This window comes from Vicia villosa, linkage group LG1 (assembly GCF_029867415.1).
Source record: "Vicia villosa cultivar HV-30 ecotype Madison, WI linkage group LG1, Vvil1.0, whole genome shotgun sequence".
Classification (NCBI taxonomy): Eukaryota; Viridiplantae; Streptophyta; class Magnoliopsida; order Fabales; family Fabaceae; genus Vicia; species Vicia villosa.
The window spans coordinates 9,831,882-9,856,185 of NC_081180.1; positions in this window are offsets into that span (position 1 = coordinate 9,831,882).

Consider the following 24,304-nt stretch of genomic DNA (forward strand, 5'->3'; position numbering starts at 1 on the left):
TTGAGTTATGAGAGAAAAATAGGGAAAATGATTTATAGTGTATGTGGTAAATGTCAAAAATGCCCCTAACTTTATTATTTTTGAGTTTTTTCGGGAAACGCAAATCGCCGGAAAAATCGGGAACGAGACCAACATCAATTTGAAGATGACTAAATTTGTGACTCGTGGCCACGAGAATCGTCGTCATACGATAAACGGTGAAAAGTTATGCGCGATTGAGCAGGGAGAACTTTTATTAGTTCATCTGATGTAAACGTGCAGAATTTTGTGAGTAATGCTCAAAGAACGCGATGAAACTCAACTTTCCACTCGAAATCTAAACCTGAGTATGTGACGACGAATCAAAGCTAATGAAATTTCATAAAGAATGCCGCCGGAATAGACTTCATATGATAAAAATCGAAGAAATTATGAATTTTCAAACTTGCTGCGACATACCCGAAAACACTCTTTTCCTTGTAAAATCATGACGATCTTCAAAATGCTGGGCATTTTTGGTGCATAATCAATCGACGAGCCAAACATATGAAATGTCAGGGATAATAGCACGAAGTTGCAGTTAAAATTTCGAGCAAATCAGACAAACGGATCATGAGATATGAATTTTTGAGCGTCCAGGAAACTACAGTGCAATAAACCCGAAATATTGGAATACTTTTTGTCACTTTCCTTTATGAATCTGCTCTCGGCCTGAACACGACAGATGTAGAGAATGGCAAAAAACTCCCAGGTAGCGGGAATCAAACACATATCACCTTAACAGAGTTTTATAACGCATTTTCTCAAAACTACTTGAACCCTTTAATAATTTTCTTCAATTTTCGAATGACGAAATAAACGTCATTTATAACTTAGGGCACGGATAAAAGAGGGTAAATTTTGGGGTGCAACACTCTAATTAGTACCCCATAATTACTAACACTAACTTAGACCCAATAACAATAGCCTCACTAACTTATATAATTTACTAATAATTCCCAAATAAAATAACATAAAATCAATTAAGCATATAATTAACACATAATTCACACAACACACATAACACAATTAATTAAAGTAAAAACGAGTGTTACACTCTCCAAGATGATCTCAACCACATCATCGCGAAAAACTTATTTAAAGTGTAGCTCACTCGTTTTGGAAAAAACCATAAGAAGATTTAAAAAGGGATATGAAAACAGATGTATTAAACGAAGCTAAACCTTAAAATTAATGGTGCAATGAGTATTAGTGAATCAAATACTTCATATTCGATACAAATTTGAGTGGGATTGATGAAGATTTCTACCTGAACGAAGTAAGTTCAAAAGCTTCTGAAAATGAACTTCAATCTCTAGATTCAGTGGATGATTCTTGCTTCTAAGAGTCTGGTTAGCTTCGAAGAAGTTCAATGAAGCTAACTGAATGAAGATTTTTGTGAATTAAGGTGAGGAATAACTACAACAAAAATTTGAGTTCAGAGTTCGTGTGGGATCTGAACAGAGGACAATTGACTCTCAAAAGCTTGGGAAATGAATGGGGGATTTTCCTCTATTTATAGCTGAGCTCATGGAATAAAAAAGCGTGTGAAATGATCAAGTTTTGAGTGAATTCGTGTGAACTTCAAGAGTGAAAAAAGAGTGACCTTCATTTCATCAAAATGCAGCCAAAGTTTGAGTTTCAAGGTAATAAACATCTTCTAGAAGGTTGCTAATCATGTTTAGAAACAAAAACGCGTGCCACATTGGCTTGATTTCAAGTAATTTGAAGATTTATCAAACTGATTATGCACTTTACTTCAGGTTCAAGGTACCATGTTCACACCAAGGCCATTTGAGATTGGCTTGAGGGTTTTGTGATTTTATTTAGGCCAAATACTCTCCTCATTACATAGAACCTAATTAAAAAAGAATTAAGTCAATTGGATGCTTGAGGAGGAAGATATGATCTCATGAACTTTGGGTTAAAACCTGAAAAACTAGGCTAGGCCTTGTAACAAACATGTCATGACCAGATTTTATGCACAAAGGGCACAATATTTTTGAGTCCCTTAGAGCATGAATTTGGCTTTGACCTTTGAAGATGAAATGTTATTCTATTTAAGATGAAAATTTGGAAAAATGAACCGCCCATAAACTGCGAAAAATGAAAGAGTTATGCACTTTTGAGGATAGGCATGCCATACTTGAAGTTTCACCAAGTCCACAAGGTGACCTATAATATTTTTCGTTCTTTGATGACTTTCCACTCAAAATTGGTCCTTGATCTTCAAAGATGACTTGAATTAGACTCATTCAAGATTAATATGCAAAAATAATGGGCTTAAAATGATTAAGAAAATGAGCAAGTTATGATTCTTTGAAGTGGACACACAATTCCTTGAACTTTCAAAGGAGGACCTATAATGTCTTCTCACTTTTGATGACTTTCTTCACAAAATTTCCTCTTGACTTGTAAATAGAAGTTGTTGATAGTGTCAAGGAGAATAATTTGCAAAAAGAATAACTAAAAAAATGTTGAAAATTGAGGGAATCATGCCCCTTTGATCATAGAATCAAGGACTTGTCAAATTAGGTCAAACTTCTTGAATCACTTTTAAATCTCTTGAACTTTCCTTGCATGATAAGACATAAGGAGGTACATAAGACCTTAAAATGATGTTTTCTCGGAGAACACTTGATTGTGAGGCTCATGGCTTGATGAAACTTGTTGAAAAAGGCATGGAAATAAACACATGAACCTATGAAGTTTCTTGATGAATCAATCCACATGATCTTGAGATAAACTTGATCAGATGAAATTAAGAGATGCTTAAAACATGACATTTAATGATGAGGATATCTCTTTTGAAGTCCAAGCCACTTAGCTTTTATGAATGATCAACTCATTGAGGGTTAATCCTCAAAACCCTAGCTTTAGGAGAGAGTATAAATGCACTTGATTCAATCACCTACAAGGCATAAAGATTTGAAAGAAAGAGATATATTTTTGTATTTTGGTTAGTATAACAAAGAAATATTCACAAGTTGCACAAACAAGGGTGCTTAGTGATCCCCCAAAGGTGAAATGAGCACAAAGCTAAAAGTCAAACCCAAGATTATGATCTTGGTTAGTGGTAAGAATCCAAATGATTGGGGAATCTTAGGGTAAAAATTGGGGTGTGACAGTGAGAAGCTGAAGTATTGACATGTTCACTTTAGATGTATCTTCATGAGTTGTCCTTAGAATTTCCTAAGCATCCCTGGCTACAATTCATGTATTGATTAAAATGAAAAAAATTCTTGTCCACTCCGTTGAATAGAGCATTCAAAGCCTTGGAATTTCCGATATCTAATTTATCATCCTCATCTGACCAATATTCCTCTGGCTTCAAAGACACATTCCCATTTTAGTCCTTCACAACAGGATGCTTCCATCTTTTCAAAACAGCCTTCCATGCTTTACTATCCATGGATTTCAGAAATGCCACTATTCTAACCTTCCATCAGTCATCATTTGAACCATTTAACAAAGGTGGTGTGTTGCTGTATCCTTCTTCCTTATCCATAGTACATGAAAATATTCTCCATGGAGCTCACCCAATAAATAGAACAAGGTTCCTGCTCTGATACCAATAGAAATTCTGGAACTTGCAATACAAATGTCTAAACTGATGTCTCAACACAAAACACAATGTTAGAACATATGTTATAATATCACCCGCTGATAGAAAACACTTTTATCAAAAATGAAATTATGCAGAATTAAATTGCAGAAGATAAAAGAACACAATCAATTGTTAATCCAATTTGGTGTAACGTCACCTACTCTGGGGGCGACAAAGCCTGGAAGGAAATTCATTATGATAATATCAATTCAAAGCCTAAACATTCTCAGTTTACAACTTCTCTCTTAATCACTACCTTGTGTAACTTCTACCTAGAACCCTCTAGATATGAAACTCCCCTCTCACTTCCTACCAATCACCCCAGTGATAAAACAAGTCACAACCTGTGACAAGAACCAAAACAGAAGATTACACTTCCAATAAACTATAATTAGTTTTTCTTAAAAGCTTCAACTAAGAACAATACTCAACTCTTTGCTTAAAAGCTCATGAGTGAGAACAATCAGTCTACCTTAATGTATCAAAAAATACATGAGTGGCATATAAAGAAAAACACAAAGAACGTGAAGTACTCTCAAAATCCTAAACCCTTATTTTGCACCAGCAGTTTCTTGTTGTGAATGCTTGCTATTTTAGGTTTAGCAAGTCCTTATTTATAGACTCTTGCAGTATGGGTTTGGACTTTTCCCTCAAATCCAATCTTCTCCTTTTAAATCAGCTACAAGATCTTCACACAAAAATAGGAACAAATCTTCAAAGTTTCGTAAAAAGTCTCCAAGATCCTTTTTTGAAACCAAATCAAATATGCACTATTCCTAAAATATCATTGATTGGCTGCGCTTGTATGAGTACTAGAATCTTCCAGAATCTCATATTTTTCAATCAAATCTTCAAGGATTTAAACAAGTTGTATTGTCATGATGTTCTAGTATAGCATGTCATAACATCTGCCAAAACATTTGTTTAAAAAAATACATGACAGTAAAACCTGTCATGACAGTTGGTCAAGATGTTACAACCTCTCGCTCAACATCAATTAAGAACCATGTTTCAGCAAAATTTATGTCAATCATAAAACCATGGATCTAACATTCATAGTTTTCAAAATACTTCGAGATTTTTCTTTGCACCTAACTTGAATCAAAAACACATATGGTTCTTATCTCATTGACTCATGCAATAGACTAAAAGCCTCATGATCAAGTTCAAATATAACCATTGATTTATGCATGCTAAAAAGAATAATGAATCGATTCAAACTTGATTTAGAGATGTGCGATCATGAGAGAGAGTCAATAAACAATAATAAACAAAAACAATAAGACAATCAATAAAATAACTATATTAAAAATGTCCATACGTGTATTAGAGACATGCAACAATCTCCTCCTAGAAATATACGGTCTTCAATTTCTATCAAGTAAATTTTCATGTGGCTCAAATTAAAAAGAACAAACAATTTATAGTAGTTTAGTAGTCTTGGTTTATCTTTGTCCATGTGGAGGCTTAAATAGAGACGTACATGCCAAAGTAAAGCATAATTACAAGAGTGCAAAAGTCCACTACTATGACTAAACATTGCTCAACACGATGCTCTCATACTTTGTCTTCCCATAGATTGCAACAAAAAATCCCAGTGAGTTCAAAACGTAAGCAAAACTAATGATTGTTAGCAATATAATTTGGTGGCAAAAACCATCTTTGGGCCAATCAAAACAATTATTTACTTAGTTATAAGCTGAGTATGAAGAGCACTAATATTTCCATTGGATGCAATTTAGCCACGGCTAAGATTCCATGTTTGACTATATAGCTAATGGGGGCTAGGTGGGGTAAGTATCAACATATAGGCTCTTTTCTTTTTTTTAACTATGTATCCCACTCAATCTAATCATATAATGCATTATGATTCATTTATAAGTTGATATATATTCAATTTGTAGCATTTCATGATAATTACTGTTTAGTTAAAGGTTTCATACTCCAATTGGTTTGTCTCTGGAGAGTGGATACGACACTTATAAAAGTTTTTTTACGTAAAAAATTCGAATAGTCACATAAATCCTTTTAATGTTGAAATGACACATTTGTTTTCATGTAGCCACTCAGGTTTTTCAATCATGGACTGGACAGTAGACTAACTTTCCTGATCTAACCAAATCATATGCGTAACATTTTCTAGGTTATAAGGAATAATTACAACATAGTAAAGACACAAACAAACAAACAAGCAAAGATTTAGCATATTGGTATGTTGAAGTAGAGAGGCACAGGATATGATATGTGTGGAGAATGAGTAGATGATCAGTAAGAGTAGTGGTTAGTAAATAACAAAGATTGAAAAGCACACATGTTTGATCATAGGGAGACATTTTACTTGCTTTGGTGCATCAAGGGCCTTAGCCAAGGGCCCTTTCATTAATACCTTTTTTAACTCCAACTTCAAGTTGAAATGCCCTACGAATTTTTCCAAGGATAATATGTACCCTACTCATTCTCAGGAGTCTTAATCACACCATTCTCATGTCATTTTCACTCTTCACATGAAAGCTCTCTTGCTCTAACCAAATATTGATTAGCATAGCCATTCAAGTATATGACTCTTATGAGAGTTTAAGAGTTGAATAACTTTTAAACCTTGGTGAAAATGGATGCAGTCATTATACCATCTTTTGTTTTGTTTCATATATTGTCTTTTCCATTCAAAGCTTTATATTTGATTATAATATATTTGTTCATTTAAGGAACCGCAAATGTATAATAACGTGATAGAATAGAATCTTAGCGTGACGAAGTAAGGTTTTGGTGTAGCGGGGAGGGGACTGGCCTCTGAAAGGTAAAGGTTATCAGTCCAACGTCTAAGTTTAAAGCAAAAATAATGTAAAGGTGAGGATTGAGTTTAATATCTAAAATGTCGAACTCCGGTTCTTATATAGCAAGTGCAATGCAACAATGTTATGCGAACAACCGTCTGATTAAATCTGACGTTGAATGACATGTTGGAGGAAAGAATCGTGTGCTCTTGATAGGAGTGAAAGTACACCTATTCTGTGTGTGCTTCTGTTTGATGTTCGCTTTTGGGCATCTCGTCATGGACCTTGTGAACGACCCAAAATTGTTGTCACCCAAACCTTTGTTCCTACTCCGTAGATTGAGGGATTTGTTGTGTATGCAACACCCTAAATCCCACACATAAGTTATCGTAGAAATTAATCAAACAAGATGCAAACCATTTAGGGTGTCACACACAATCAACCATAGTCTGCTCCGTAACACGGCTTACAATAGAACATTTAGAACCTGTCATCGCATGCTCACATTCACTTAGGGTATCATCGCAGCTGAATCATTATTAATTAAGCAAATAAATACAATATTGCAACTCATGATATTTAGTCTTATAAACTTCAATTTTCATAACATAAGAAAAAGGAGTTGTATTAATCAACTCTCAACAATTCTCCAACTATTCAACAGATCAATTATTAACTTCGACAAGACAAAGAAATTACTTAAAAGAAATTGAAACAGTACAAAACATGTCAAATCCCGATGTTACATAGTCAGAACAAGACCCGCTAACATATTAACCAACTAACATAAGTAACTCCGAGAGCTATCTCCCACTTACTTCAGCCAAATTTACGCCTGAGTATCTGCAAGATGTGCATGGAGGACAACATTAGAGTAAAGGGGTGAGAATACACTTCTAAAATTAACGGTGAAAGCAAGCGGAGGTAGAATATTCCATAACAACAAATACACACGTTACTGAAATCAACATCAACGTATTAAGTATTATGATTCGACAACACATCATCGACAATTGATACATATGCAACACTTATGCAAATGTACCCAATCCCGACTCAACATGCATGTGGTACCAATTATGAACACTCGAGTTCATCTCGCTCCTCGATCCCCACCATAGGATCTAATTCTCTCTTGGAACCAGAGCACATCAAAATTGCCAGAATCACCATAGGTAACGCTTCACCGATTCCCACTATGTTAATTCTCTGTTTTATAGTTGGCATTATGTTTGGTAAAACTAACTTATGGGAACATGTTGAACAAGATGTTCTATTCACTTCAACTAAAGAAGACATGTCGAGAAAGATGTCCTATGCAGGATCCATTCGACATCGCGTCTGTTAAAGCTACGGTTGGATCGATTGAAGTTTGTTTATTGTACAGGTGCAAAATATTTTGGAATATTATGTAATCCTATGTGGTGCTTGATTTTAGGGATAAGCAATTGTCTTTGTTTTCAAGATTTTGATTGGTTTCTAAATATGGAGAATATTTGGGAAACATATGATTGAAGTCCTATCTTCATAGAAAAGATTGTGGAGTATTTTCTAGAGTGCCCTGCAGCAATTTGAAGCCCAAGTCCAGTCCAAAAGATTGTTTTAAATAGCAGGCAACAAACATAATATTTGCAAGGAACTTACATTGTAGTTTGTGTTAGGTTTTCTGCAATCTTGTCTGTTATGAGTCTCTCTAATATCATCTTTATAGAAGAGGTTGGTGTTTTCATTGAGTTGTAAGTTTTGTGTTCATTCATAAGCTTTTAAGTATTGAGTGACTGTGTTTTGGAAGTGTGTCTTCTAATATTTGTAATTGATCATCACGATTGTGATGGAGGGGGATTTAGGAGGGCCTCATACCTAGGTGAGTCTTAGGTTGAAGTTAGCACAGGGTAGTGATTATGTGAGAAGGCAGTAAACTAGAGGTCGTTTGCATAGTACTTTGAATTGATACTATCATAGTGGACTTATCTTTGGCCTAGTAGCCTCTAGAGTAGGTATTGTTGATGCCGAACTGGACGAATAATTACTTGTGTTCTTTTAAGTTTCTACACTGCAATTTTATATACCTTGTAATTGTGTGTTGTTTAGAGATCATTGTCTCGACATCTCTTGGGACATCTGAGATCTAAACACCATAATTTCACACTGGAACCAGCTACTTGCACCGAATCCATCATTATAGGATCGAGGCTGACCAAAAGGTTTTTGAGTTGCATATTTGAATTGTATGGTGTTGTTAGGATTGACAATCCAGTAGGAGCAAAAAGAAGATGTTTCTTCTTCATTAGAGTAAGAATACTTGGGAATTTCTGTTCCTTTAGATAGGCTAAGAACTTGAACAAGAGACCAGTAGGATCGAGTGAAAATCAGTTCAGAACAGATGCTTGGTGTGGATCTTAGATTAGAGTAAGAGGATATTTAAGACTGGGTGAAGGTCTTGGAGACATCAGTTGTGTGAGATATGTACAACAGAAGAAGGAAATGTTCAGAATTTAGCTTTCAATTTTGTTTGAAAATCCAGTATTTCGTTCGTTGATTGTATTAAACGCATGTTGTAAAAATTGTCAAAATAATGAAAGAATGTGAAGTTTCAATGGTTTTTCATTATAGAATGGATTAGGTGTAAAGTAAGGACGAACATGTTGAACCAATATAAACACTAGTGCACTCTACTCAAAGAATTCAAAAAGAGTCATCTTTTATTAATTTACAAAAATATATATAAATAAGGATTATACATAAATGAAAAGGCAGGCATGAATCAAGTTGCATCGTTACTCATTTTGGATTACAAAATCAATCATCTTAGAAACGACATCAATATTCCTATGGGACACAATATTTTTATTTATGAGCCTATAAACTGTTTGTAAAATATTTACAGCTTGTAACCCTAAAAAGATAAGAGTGTCAAATACAAATAGTATAAAAAAATTCGCATACGCCCCTTTTCATTATCTAAAGTGCAGATCTTATGTCACCAAGAAATTCGCATACGCCACTTTTCATTATATATGTGAGATATTGGATCGAACTCTAGTATGGTCGAAAGGTAGCTTCTTGGATCGACAGGATTAAGTATGAATTTGAAGGTTGTTCACATGCTTGTGTCGAAGATGCTAGGGTTGTTAACATGTTAAATTAGGTTTTAGTCTTTAAACCCTAATTTGTTAAGTTAGCTTGTTTATTAAGTTGGCTTGTGTAATAGGCCTTGTGGAAAAAGCCCATTAGTTAGTATGTTAGGTTTTATTATAAATAGCATACTAATCTCTCATCATTATACACAGCAAATCCTAATTTAGGGTGAGAGAGGTTATTTGTTATTCTTGTAAACTTGTAATCTTGTTTTCTAAGAGAAAGTAAAAGAATAGCAGTTATAACCAATTATTGTGTTCTTCTTCTTCCTTGTTCTTTATTCATCCCTTGTTTTATAATTTGTTCTTAGCATTGAATTCACAACAAATTGGTGCGGTGAGCATGGAGAAGATGCCTTCAACAAAGTATGAGATTGAAAAGTTCACCGGAGTGAATGATTTCGGCCTGTGGCGCTTGAAGATGAAAGCCCTACTGGTTCAGCCGGGTTGCTTGGAAATGTTGAAGGGAGAGGCAGCGGAGAAGACGACTATGATCGAGAAAGCACACAACACAATTCTGTTGAGTCTTGGTGATAAGGTTCTTCGACAGGTATCAAAGGAGACGACGACATAAGGGTTATGGGCGAAACTTGAAAGATATTTGGGGGCCTGCAAGGTGTCCATCACATTCAGGAGCAAGATATTTTCTATCCATAATTGATGACTATTCCAGGAAGTTATGGGTATTCATCCAGAAGACTTAGGATGAAATTTTGAGAATTTTAAAAGTTTGAAGACTCTGGTCGAAAATCAGATTAGGAGGAAGGTCAAGAGGTTGAGAACCGATAATGGCCTTGAATTTTGCAATGAGGCGTTCGAAAGTTTTTATGCTGCCTCTGGTATTGCAAGGTATAGGACTACTGCAGGTACTCCACAACAAAATGGTTTGGCTGAAAGGTTTAATTGAACTATTTTGGAGAGAGTCAGATGCATGTTGACTAGTGCTGGATTAAAGAAGGTGTTTTGGGCTAAGGCTGTTTCGACAGTAACATATCTGATAAACAAATGTCCTTCGACAGCGTTAGATATGAAGACACCTGAAGAAGTTTGGTCGGGACATCCACCAGATCTCGACAAACTGAGAGTATTTGGCTGCGTAGCCTATGCTCATATTAGGCAAGACAAGGTCGAACCTAGAGCTCTTAAATGCATCTTCATGGGATACCCTGAAGGAGTCAAAGCTTATATGCTATGGTGCCTAGAGCCAGGTCACAGGAGGTGTATCATCAGTCGAGATGTAGTTTTCAATGAAGCTGAGATGGCTTTTGTTAGGTGCCAAATTGTGTTTATATTTAGTTTAATTAATGACACCTTTCGACCGTTTTTATCGGATATTCGTACAATTCCCTGAAGTTTTAGATAATTATTTATAGTTTATAATATTAAGCTTTCATTTTATGTTAATATGTGTTTTAGTTATGATTGTGTAGGTTTTGGCCAATTTTGGGATGTTTGGAGCTTGTCTTGATCTTGACAAGAGATTCACTGGCAGAAGTATGCGCGCGTCGCGCTGGGATGTGGGCGCGTCGCGCCCTGGGCAAGATATTTTGGAGCTTCCAGACAGAGAGTTGCGCGCGTCGCGCGCATGGGCGGTTTATAATTTTAAGTGTAATGGCGCGTAGCGCGCTGGAGGGCGCGACGCGCCCTGGACAGAATTCAGAAATGCTATATAAAGGGGTTTTCAGATATTTTGTGTTGGTTGGTTGATCTTGAGAGCTAAAGAACACTTGTGCACTGTAGCAAACTAAGAATTGAAGATTGGAAGCTTTGATCGTCGATTAATCGCCTTTGATGCTTGTTGATCTTCATCCTTTACTTCTTGAGCAAGCTACCATTCTCATGGATAGCTAAATCTCTTTTGTATCAAGATAAGATGTAATCTTCCTAGCCTTTTGTAGGTTTTTCTTGTGAATATATGTGTATGAACAAGTGATGATCAATATAGATGGTTTAGTTTGTTTATTAAAGCTTTTTCTTTGGTATAAGTGTTTGAGACATCAATATTTGTATCTAGATCTAACTTTATCATCTATCAAACTATAAATTGCAGACATGGATTTAGCGTTTGATGTTTACTTAGTATCGGTTTTAAAACGTTATTTGTATTGTTTAAACGGTGGAGAAATCGTCGGTTAAACAATACGGTAAATCTAACTATATCGTTGTGGACACGGACGATATAGGCGTCGATACGTAATTATGTTGATCGTTACCATGTTCATATACGTATATTTATAAGGAGACATATAAATTTAGGTCGATGAAATCGAATCTTGATACATTTTCTTTAACTTAGAACTTTCATTAATTTACTCTTTGCTACTAAAAGAATTGAATGACCTTTTGCAAACCCAAATTTAAAGTAACATTAACTCAAGACAAAATAGGCTATAGAACGGCGGTGATATCGCAATAATCCCTGTGGATACGATAATAACGAAAAGTACACCACAATACTCTTTCAACAAAATGGCGCCGTTGCCGGGGATTGTTGTTTAGATATTGCAAGCATTGCAATAGTTTGTTTTGAATTGAGTCTTATAATTAATATCTTGTTTCTAAATTTGTTTTCCTTGTGTTTGTTAATTTGCTTGGTTAGTTTTTCAGATAACAGTTTATGCGAGGACGTGTACCTGCAGATCAACTCCTTTTTGATCCTGAGATTGAGAGGACTGCTCGTAGAGAGAATAGCAAAACTCGTAGGAGGAGACAACTAGCTAGGGAAAGAAGACAACAACAAGAGGCATCTTCTTCTTCAACTCCGGTTGAAAACTTAGTTGAGGGAGAAATGGCAGGAGAGATCCCTAATGTTCCAGTTCGAGGGCCTTGTGTTAATAGCCCTCGACTCAATGCACAATTTGCTCGTGATCAGGCCAATGGAAGAAACTCCGAGATGAAGACGGGGTTACTTCAATTATTATACCAAAATCCGTTCACAGGGGCAGATCACGAGGATCCATTTACTCATCTAACAAAGTTCTACGAGATCGCCGGAACAATTGGTGCTCCGGAAGACCAAGAAGAACAGGTGTTCAGGAGACTTTTTCCTCATTCCTTAATTGGAAAAGCTAAGGAATGGTACCTTGATCAACCAAATAATGTCATGACAAATTGGAACGAGTTAGAAGAGAAGTTCTTGGATCGATTCTTTCCTCACAATAGGTTCATGGAAGCGAAAACTTCTATTGCGGTGTTCTCTCAAGGTTCGAATGAATCTCTCAATGAAGCATGGGAGAGGTTCAAGTCCATGGTTAGAAAGTGCAAAGGTCATGGGTTTGATGAATTGTCTCAAATCCATATCTTTAGAAATGGACTCCAACCTCAACCAAAAACTCTTTTAGATGCTACCGCGGGTGGTTCGTTGATGTCAAAAACTGCTGCAGAAGCGATTGCTATCATTGATAGAATGGCTTTGAACGATCATCAAGGGCAACACAACCGTAGTGCATTGCAAAGAAAACCGGGAGTTCTTGAATTGAATACTAGTGATGCAATACTTGCTCAAAACAAGTTATTGACACAACAAGTAGAATTGCTCACTCAACAAATGTCAAAACTCCCTCAACAAATCAAAGAGATAAATGGGAGCCCTTCTAAAAATCAACATGTGATGTGTTGTGAATTGTGTAGGGGTGACCATCAAACAAGTTTTTGTCCTCCACCGGGTGAAGAGGTGAATTATGTGTCTAATCCTAATCAAGGATATGGTGGGAGACAACAACAACAACCTTACAACAATAACCAAGGTTACCAACAAAGAGGTAATCAAGGTTATCAACAAGGATGGAGGCCGGAAGCGGGCCCATCGAATCGTCAAAATCCTTATCAAGGCGGTTACAATCAACAACCTCAACTAACAAAGCTTTCAATCGAGGACACTCTTAGCCAATTCATGCAATTGCAAATTGCAAGCCAAAAGAGTACGGATGCCGCAATAAAGAACCTTGAAACTCAAGTCGGGCAATTGTCAAAGCAACTTGCCGATCAAAACAAAGGTCCTTTTCCGGCTACTACACAAGAAAATCCTCGTGAGCATTGTAAGTCAATTCTAACTCGTAGCGGTAGAAATATTGATATGGGTGTAGGAGAAATAGTTGAGGAGGAAATTGTTGAGAGTGAAAAAGATAGGGTGATTGAAGTAGAAAAAAATGTTGAGGGTGATTTAGTTGAAAATGATAAAGAGAAAGAATTAGTGGAAAAAGAAACTCTTGAGAAAGTTGTAGAAAAAGAGAGAAAAAAATTGAGTGTGAGTGAGAAGGGAAAGAAGAAGGTGGATGATTCTATACAAGTGAAGAAATTACCTTACCCTCCCGGTCCGTCAAAGAAAGAAGATGCAAAGCACTATGCTCGGTTCTTGGATATTTTTAGCAAGTTGCAAATTAATGTTCCTTTTTCCGAAGCATTAGAGCAAATGCCGATGTATGCAAAATTCATCAAAGACATCATCACTAAGAAGAGAAGATTCTTGGATCAGGAGGTAGTAACGGTGAGCTCTTGTTGTAATGCGTTAATTCAACGCACTACTCCGATAAAATCGAATGATCCTGGGCGGGTAACCTTACCGGTGTCTATTGGAAATGTTCACATAGGCAAAGGTTTGGTAGATACCGGTTCTAGCATTAATTTGATCCCATTGTCTATGGTGAGAAGATTAGGAATCAACGATTTGAAGCCGACAAGAATGACGTTATCATTAGCAGATAAATCCACAGCTCATCCTCATGGAGTTGCGGAAGACTTGCTTGTCAAGGTTGACAAATTTTGGTATCCTGTTGATTTTATCGTCATAGACATGGAAGAAGATCCTGAGATTCCATTGATCTTAGGACGGCCTTTTATGAAGACGGCCCGAATGATGATAGATATTGATGATGGCTTAATGAAATTAAGGTACCAAGATGAAGAATTATGTCTTGATCTCTTTGAAGCCATCAAGCATCCTAATGATGAGGATGATTGTTTTAGAATCGATGCTACCGAAAGAGCTATTATGAAAGTGGAGAATCAAATGCACTTGTCAAATCCTCTTGAGAAGACTTTAATGGAAGCTCTCGAAGTTCTCACCAAAGATCAAGAGAAGGAAATCGAAGATTGCTTGAGAAATTTAGAGGCTTGTGAGGAGATGAATCCATTTGAAACTCAAATTGAAGAGTTGAAGGATGAACCTAAAGTTGAAGAGCAAAAGGTGGAGTTGAATGTGTTACCGTCTCACTTGAAATACGTGTTTCTCGGTGACAATTCTACTAAGCCGGTTATCATTAATAGTGGTTTGTCTAACAAGGAAGAGCATCGATTGAAGGAAGTGTTGACGAAGAATCAAGAAGCAATAGGATGGGTTTTATCCGACTTGAAGGGTATTAGTCCGGCCTATTGTATGCATAAGATTATGTTAGAAGATGATTTTCGGCCCGTGGCACAACCTCAAAGGCGATTGAATCCAACCATGAAAGAAGTTGTTAGAAAAGAGGTTGTGAAGTTATTAGAGGCGGGGATGATTTATCCCATCTCCGATAGCGAATGGGTGAGCCCGGTGCATGTGGTTCCTAAGAAGGGTGGATTGACAGTTGTGAGAAATGAGAAGAACGAGTTGATTCCTTCGAGAGCGGTGACCGGGTGGCGTATGTGTATAGATTATAGGAGGTTGAACCAAGCAACAAGAAAAGATCACTTTCCATTACCTTTTATGGATCAAATGTTAGAGAGGTTAGCCGGAAGAAATTTCTATTGTTTCTTGGATGGTTATTCGGGATACAATCAAATATCAGTGAATCCGGCGGACCACGAGAAAACTGCTTTTACATGTCCTTTTGGCGTTTTCGCATACCGAAGAATGCCATTTGGACTATGTAATGCTCCTGCAACATTTCAAAGGTGCATGCAAGCTATCTTCTCAGATTTGATCGAGAAAAGCATTGAGGTGTTCATGGATGATTTTTCTGTGTACGGGTCGTCATTTGACTTGTGCTTAAAGAACCTTGATGTGGTAATGGAGAGATGCATTGAAACAAATTTGGTTCTCAACTGGGAGAAATGCACTTTCATGGTGACGGATGGGATTGTTCTTGGCCACAAGGTTTCTTCAAAGGGGCTTGAGGTCGATCCGGCAAAAATTGAAGTTATTGAAAAGCTTCCCCCTCCGGTGAATGTTAAAGGCATAAGGAGCTTCTTGGGACATGCTGGGTTCTATAGAAGATTCATCAAGGATTTCTCCAAGGTCGCAAAGCCTTTGAGTAATTTGCTCAACAAAGGTATGGAATTTAATTTTGATGAATCATGTCTAAAAGCTTTCCTAGAACTTAAAGCAAATTTGACCACCACACCCATAATTGTCGCTCCTAATTGGTCGCTTGAGTTTGAACTCATGTGCGATGCGAGTGACTATGCGGTTGGTGCGGTCTTAGGCCAAAGGAAGAACAAACAATTCCATGCTATACATTATGCGAGCAAAGTTTTAAATGAGGCACAGGTTAACTATGCCACTACCGAAAAAGAATTGCTCGCAATTGTATTTGCATTGGAAAAGTTTCGCTCTTACCTCATTGGTTCTAAAGTGGTGTGTTATACTGATCATGCCGCAATCAAATATCTTCTCACCAAGCCTGATTCAAAACAGAGGCTTATTCGGTGGATTCTTTTGCTTCAAGAATTTGATCTTGAAGTGAAAGATAAGAAAGGTACAGAAAATTTGATTGCGGATCATTTGTCTCGGTTAGTGAATACCGAGGTGACAAACAATGAAAAAGAAGTGAGGGAAGAATTCCCCGATGAAAAACTGTACATGGTACAAGAAGTTAGACCCTGGTTCGCAGATATGGCTAATCATAAAGCATCTGGCTGGATACCGGAGGATCTAACTTGGAATCAAAGAAAAAAGTTTTTAAACGATGCTAATTTTTATGTTTGGGATGATCCTCACTTGTTTAAGTTGAGTAGTGACAATCTTTTGAGAAGATGTGTCGCGGATGAGGAGGCAAAAAGCATTTTGTGGCATTGCCACAATTCGCCTTATGGTGGTCATTTTAATGGTTTGCGTACGGCCACAAAAGTCCTTCAATCGGGATTTTGGTGGCCTACTTTGTTCAAAGATGCTTACCACCATGTTGCCTCATGCGACAGTTGTCAAAGAACTGGTGGAATAGGGAAAAGAGAGGAAATGCCCCTCCAAAGTATTGTAGAAGTTGAGGTATTCGATTGTTGGGGCATTGATTTTGTTGGACCATTCCCTTCCTCAATGTCAAATGAATACATCTTGGTAGCTGTTGATTACGTGTCTAAGTGGGTGGAAGCGATTGCTTCACCCAAAGCAGATGGTAAGACCGTGATAAAGTTTTTGAAGAAAAATATATTTTCGCGGTTTGGCTCGCCAAGAGTATTAATTAGTGATGGTGGATCTCATTTTTGTAATGCTCCGCTTGAAAAAGTGTTGGAGCAATATGGAGTAAAGCACAAGGTAGCTACTCCATATCATCCACAAACTAATGGGCAAGTTGAGAGGACCAATAGAGAGATTAAGAGAATTCTTGAGAAAACTGTGTCTAGCTCTAGGAAGGATTGGTCAATGAAGTTAGATGAAACCTTGTGGGCGTATCGGACCGCTTTCAAAGCACCGATCGGTCTTACACCATTCCAAATGGTGTATGGTAAAAGTTTCCACCTTCCCGTAGAACTAGAGCATAAGGCATATTGGGCCTTGAAGCTTTTGAATTTTGACCACAAGTTGTGTGGAGAGAGAAGAAAAATCCAACTTAATGAGTTGGAAGAGATGAGATTGCATGCCTATAAGTCCAATTCAATTTACAAGGAAAAGACCAAATTCTATCATGATAGTAAGGTTAGAATGAAGGACTTTAAGGTAGGGCAATTAGTTTTACTCTTCAATTCCCGGTTAAGACTTTTCCCGGGAAAGTTGAAGTCTAAATGGTCCGGACCGTTTTTGGTCAAAGAAGTGAGAAGCCAAGGGGCTATTGTGATAGAGGACCAAAAATCAAACCAAGAGTGGGTAGTAAATGGTCAGAGGTTGAAGGTGTATCGAGGAAGCGATTTTAATCGTGAAACTTGCGTTTTATCGTTTGGCGATCCTTGATTGCCTTTGACCGTCGAGCTGACCGACGTTAAACAAAGCGCTCTTGGGAGGCACCCCAAGTTGTATATATTCACTTGTATTTGTGTTATTTATGCAGGTGGGATTTTTGAGTAGTCGTCGAGCCAGAACCGATCTACCGGTATTTTTGGGCGTGCTGGAACAATGCAGTTTTTCTGCTGTTTCTGGTGTAGCGCGCGTCGCACCCATTTGCGCGCGTCGCGCGCTTTGTGAGTTCTAAGACCCCTTCCTGGCAGAGATGAGGGCGCGTCGCGCCGGTTCTCCGCGCGTCGCGCGCTGTACATATTTTTAAAAAAAAAAAAAAATAATTTTGGTTTGGGCCTACCCATGCTGGGCCCGACCCGGTTTCGTGGCTGAAGAGGTTCTTAGGGTTGTTGGAGGTTTTGCCTCCATTCTTCCCTTTCTCCTCTTTGTTCAAAGAAAAGAAAAACAACTCACACACTCTAGTTCTTAATCTCTTGCATTTTCCTCACTATTCTCGTCTCTCTATTGTCATCATCATCAAAGGTATGTTCTCTCTTCCCTTCTATTTCCATTAGTTTAAGTTTTAGAAGTTTAGGTTTTTAGATTTAGGAATTTTGAAAAAAAACTAGGGTAGAAGACATCTTTTGCTGTATCTTTTGCCTGCTGGAACCCTTAGAAGGGAGGAGAAGCAAGTTCTTCTCTTCTGTTTTGCAGAAAAATGAAGCTTTTTTCTGGGTTTCGCAGAGCGCGCGTCGCGCTGGGATGTGGGCGCGTCGCGCCCTGGGCAAGATATTTTGGAGCTTCCAGACAGAGAGTTGCGCGCGTCGCGCGCATGGGCGGTTTATAATTTTAAGTGTAATGGCGCGTAGCGCGCTGGAGGGCGCGACGCGCCCTGGACAGAATTCAGAAATGCTATATAAAGGGGTTTTCAGATATTTTGTGTTGGTTGGTTGATCTTGAGAGCTAAAGAACACTTGTGCACTGTAGCAAACAAAGATTTGAAGATTGGAAGCCTTGATCGTCGATTAATCGCCTTTGATGCTTGTTGATCTTCATCCTTTACTTCTTGAGCAAGCTACCATTCTCATGGATAGCTAAATCTCTTTTGTATCAAGATAAGATGTAATCTTCCTAGCCTTTTGTAGGTTTTTCTTGTGAATATATGTGTATGAACAAGTGATGATCAATATAGATGGTTTAGTTTGTTTATTAAAGCTTTTTCTTTGGTATAAGTGTTTGAGACATCAATATTTGTATCTAGATCTAACTTTATCATCTATCAAACTATAAATTGCAGACATGGATTTAGCGTTTGATGTTTACTTAGTATCGGTTTTAAAACGTTATTTGTATTGTTTAAACGGTGGAGAAATCGTCGGTTAAACAATACGGTAAATCTAACTATATCGTTGCGGACACGGACGATATAGGCGTCGATACGTAATTATGTTGATCGTTACCATGTTCATATACGTATATTTATAAGGAGACATATAAATTTAGGTCGATGAAATCGAATCTTGATACATTTTCTTTAACTTAGAACTTTCATTAATTTACTCTTTTCTACTAAAAGAATTGAATGATCTTTTGCAAACCTAAAACTAAAGTAACATTAACTCAAGACAAAATAGGCTATAGAACGGCGGTGATATCGCAATAATCCCTGTGGATACGATAATAACGAAAAGTACACCACAATACTCTTTCAACAGCTTTCAAGAAAACTGGTGATGATGATGGTCGAAGTGCAGAAGAGCTGGAACAGGTAGAGATTCCTGTTGAGGTGGAGCAAGTTGATGTTGAATTGCGTATTCCAGATGAAGTCGAAGAAGAAGCAGAAGATGCTGAGGAAGTTGAGGAAACTGTCAATGACTACCTATTGTCGAGAGATAGGTCGAGAAGAGTCAGCAAGCCACCTCCGAGACTTGGGTATGCAGATCTTATAGCTTATGCCTTAATCTCTACAAGTGAGGTTCTAGACGAAGAACCTAGAGAATATAAGGAAGTTACAAGGAGTCGGAATAAGACTGAATGGCTGAAGGCCATGAATGATGAGATAAAATCTCTTCATGATAATCACACTTGGAAACTGATCAAGAAACCTGCTGGGGAAAAGTTAGTCAGCTGTAAATGGATTTTCAAAGTTAAGGAAGTAATTAAAGGTGTGACGTCAAAAAGATACAAGGCAAGGTTAGTTGTAAGGGGTTTCACTAAGAAAGAAGCTGTCGACTTCAATGATGTGTTTTCTCCTGTTTTGAAGCATAGGTCCATTTGAATGTTGCTTGCCATGGTGGCACAGTTCGACCTAGAACTGGAATAAATGGATGTGAAGACTGCGTTCTTGTATGGTGATCTAGATGAAACGGTCCTGATGAGGCAACCTGAAGGGTATATCGAAAAGGAGAAGGAAGATTATGTGTGCAAGCTAAAGAGATCTTTATATGGGCTGAAGCAATCTCCTCGACTGTGGAAGAGGAGATTCGACAAGTTCATGGCATGCATAAGTTTCATTAGAAGTCAGTTCGACCACTGTGTTTACTTCAGATTTCGACCTGGTAATTCATTTGTTATTTTGTTGCTTTATGTGGATGATATTCTCATAGCAAGCAACAACGTCGAAGATGTAAAGAAGGTGAAGACTGAACTCAATAAGGCGTTCGATATAAAGGATCTGGGAGCTGCTTCCAGGATTCTTGGAATTGACATTCGAAGAGATAGAAAGAAGTCGAAGTTATGTTTATCTCAAGAGGCATATCTACGAAAGATTCTCGAAAGGTTTGGTATGTCAAATTCGAAGCCATTTGTGACTCCGACAAACCCTCAATTCAAGCGTATTGATCAGTGTCCCAATACTGATGTCGAAAGAGCCTATATGAACAACATCACATATGCTAATATAGTTGGTTCTTTGATGTATGATATGGTATTTACTAAACCCGGCATGGCATATGCAGTAAGTCTTGTAAGCAGGTACATGGCGAATCCTGGAAAGGCTCACTGGAAAGCATTGAAGTGGATTTTAAGGTACATAAATGGGTCTCTGAACAGGGTCCTAATTTATGGTGGAGCCTTGGGTGAAGATAGTAAAGCAGTAATCGAAGGATATGTCGACTCTAATTATGCAGGTTGTATGGATTCTAGAAAGTCTATTTCTTGATATGTTTTCACCATGTTTGGCACAACAATTAGTTTGAAAGCAACACTTCAGAAGGTTGTTGCTCTATCAACCACTGAAGCGGAGTATATTGCCCTAACTGAAGCTGTGACAGAAGCATTGTGGCTTGAAGGTTTTGCTAAGGAGCTGAAACTTCAAGGTAAAAGTATCACTGTTAAATGTGATAGTCAAAGTGCAATAGACCTGTCGAAGAACTCAGCCTATCATGAGCGAACTAAGCACATTGATGTGAGGCTGCATTTCGTCAGAGGAGAAATCGAGCGTGGAGAAGTCCAAGTGCTGAAGGTTTCAATTGAGGACAATGTTGTTGATATGATCACAAAGACATTGCCAAGTTGCAAGTTTTTCCACTGTATGCAGTTGATAAAGCTGCATGAAGAAAGTTAGTTTGTTCCCTTGACGTTGTAGAGTTAGGTCCAAGGTGGAGATTTGTGAGATATTGGATCAAACTCTAGTATGGTCGAAGGATAGCTTCTTGGTTCGACAGAATTAAGCATGAAGTAGAAGGTTGTTCACATGCTTGTGTCGAAGATGCTAGGGTTGTTAGCATGTTAAATTAGGTTTTAGTGTTTAAACCCTAATTTGTTAAGTTAGCTTGTTTATTAAGTTGGCTTGTGTAACGGACCTTGTGGAAAAAGCCCATTAGTTAGTATGTTAGGTTTTATTATAAATAGCATACTAGTCTCTCATCATTGTACACATCAAATCCTAATTTAGGGTGAGAGATGTTATTTGTTATTCTTGTAAACTTTAATCTTGTTTTCTAAGAGAAAGTAAAAGAATAGCAGTTATAACCAATTATTGTGTTCTTCTTCTTCCTTGTTCTTTATTCATCCCTTGTTTGATACTTTGTTCTTGGCATTGAATTCACAACAATCTATTTATTCATGATAATTAAATTAAAAATTATATTAATCTAGCTTGCCATTTTTTATATTTTTATTAAATAATTTTTAACAATATATATTTCTATAATAAAAAAACACAATAGACAAGTCACAAATGATAATAATTTATATTTTATCATAAAATTTTGATAATAAATAATTTTTTCGTATGATGAATTTTTAAATATTTAATTATGTCTTATAAATAGTATCTAAAATTTATTTAAAAAATTGAAATGAAATCTAAGAATTACAATATGTAATCATCCAGAACAAAGTTTAACTTCTAGTGCCATTAGAAATTTAAATTGATTATATAAAAAAATTCAGTGAAAATTTGGTTGGCATAGTGTTACAATTCAGATTTTAGTACTATATATATAGTATATATATAATGAAATTAATGCACAAACTTTTGTAAAATTGCATAAAGATTTGTTGAAATATATTTTCTCATGTTTAACTATTTTATTTAAAGTGACTTTGAGTTTTGTCTATCTAAGTGGAAGATCTTTGATCCTCAGTCTTACAAGTAGAAAAATCTTAGTCAAATTCATACATATTTATTTCTTCCTTACTCACTCGTACACTAGATCAAAGCACAAATAATAATAATTTATATTTTATTATAAAATTTTGATAATAAATAAGTTGATCGTATACCAAATAAAATGGTGGATCTATCCTAAGAAAGTCAAGGCTACCGTCAAATAAAATAATAATGTTTTTATTATTATTTTGTTTAGAAAAATGCATTTATTAAGTAATATAATTTTAACTTTAGTAAGTTTTAGCTTATTAATGTATTAAATTGATAAAAAAAAAAATGTTAAGCGATTTAGTTTGTATTTTAATTTTTTAAATTAATACTTTCTTAAAAATTCTTGATTAAGAAGTAGACCATATATCACCTAGAGCTGTCAAAATGGACTCGGCCTATTGGGTCGGCCCATAAGCCCTATAATTTAGCGCGGGCCGGGCCGCAAAATATCTTTAAAAAACACGATCCCGTCTTTTTGGGCCAGCCCACCGGGCCTATGTTTTTTATGGCTGGGCCGAGTCGGGCCAAGCGGGCTTTGGGCTGGCCCATTAAAAAAAGATTTTGGTAAATTTCGGAGAAAAAAGATTGAGATAAGATATGATTTTATGAATGTGTTTTCAAGTCATAAAGAAAAATTAAAGAGGTTCAAGATATATTTTCAAAATGATGTAATCAGGGAAATGGTTGTGAGATGTAGAGAAAATTTGATAAGTATTGGTGATAATATTAAGTTACTTTATATTTTTACATGAATGATTTTGTGGTATTCATATATATATTTATGGATAAATATTTTAAACATCACTTATATACGTTTATGATGACTTTCTACCTATGTTGTATTGCATTAATCCATTACATCCTTTTTATAAAATTAAAATTATAATATTGAAATATGGACTGGGCTGGCCCATCGGGCGGCACGGGCCTTTGAAAAATGGGCCGGGCTCAATTTATGTGGCCCATTTAGCAATTAGGCTGGGCCGGGTCAGCCCATTAAAACACGTTGACCCACCGGGCCGAAGCGGGCTGGGCCAGGCCGACCCATTTGAGAGCTCTAATATCACCTCCTTCTGTTCATTAATCAACCTTTATCTATTTCACTTTAACATAGAAGTGATTCACGCAACTAGAACAAGGTGTACGGTTTGTAATGTACACTTTATGAGTTCTTGGGTGTTAAATTTCATTAAGATAGTCAATAAAGTGTGTTTATAGAACATGACATAAGGACTCTCAACTATGTATTGTCTTTCGTATTCATACTTTTTTTAGATGTCGAAATCATAATGTGGCAAATGGAAGATGTTTAGCTGGTTTTTTCTTTCTTCTCTAAATTAAATTTCTTCTTTTTGTTGAAATCTTATCCTTTTATGCTTTAATAAATTGGATCTTAAATGAAAATCCAAATAAACGTGTGGGGTTAGTTCAAAAAGATGATAGACCGGTCTACACGGAATGTGGACCTTAAATTAGGACCATTTATTGCATCATTAGTCCCATATATATATATATATATATATATATATATATATATATATATATATATATATATATATATATATATATATATATATATATATATATATATATATCGGCTAAAGATATGGACCTACTGGTCTGTGTCGACCTAATGGTCTGCGCCGACTATAGGCTCAACTGTATTACCCCTTGCGTGTCAAAGGCCCAATGGCACGAGGCTAGTTACCTAGTTTACTTTGCTAGATCCAAGGTATAAATACTTTTATAAAGGGTTCTAAGGTACACAATCTCTAATCTCCACTTTTACTACCTTCAATCTTGAATCCTAAACTGACTTGGGAGTTGGAGTGCTAACCAAGCAAGTATCCCCTGAATCCACCATATCGGAGATAACGAACACAGATTAACGGCTTCGCAATGATCTCGCTACCACTTAGAAGTATCATGATCATAACCTTTAATCAACGGTGTCGCATCAACGTATAGCATCAGAAGGTGTGTTCCGTTGTAGTTTCCGCAATCATCACTATTTCAGGTTCCACAACGAAACAGTGGCGTCATGTGTAAAAATTGACTTCTGATTTTCACGATTTCACGTTCGATTCTCAGATGTAA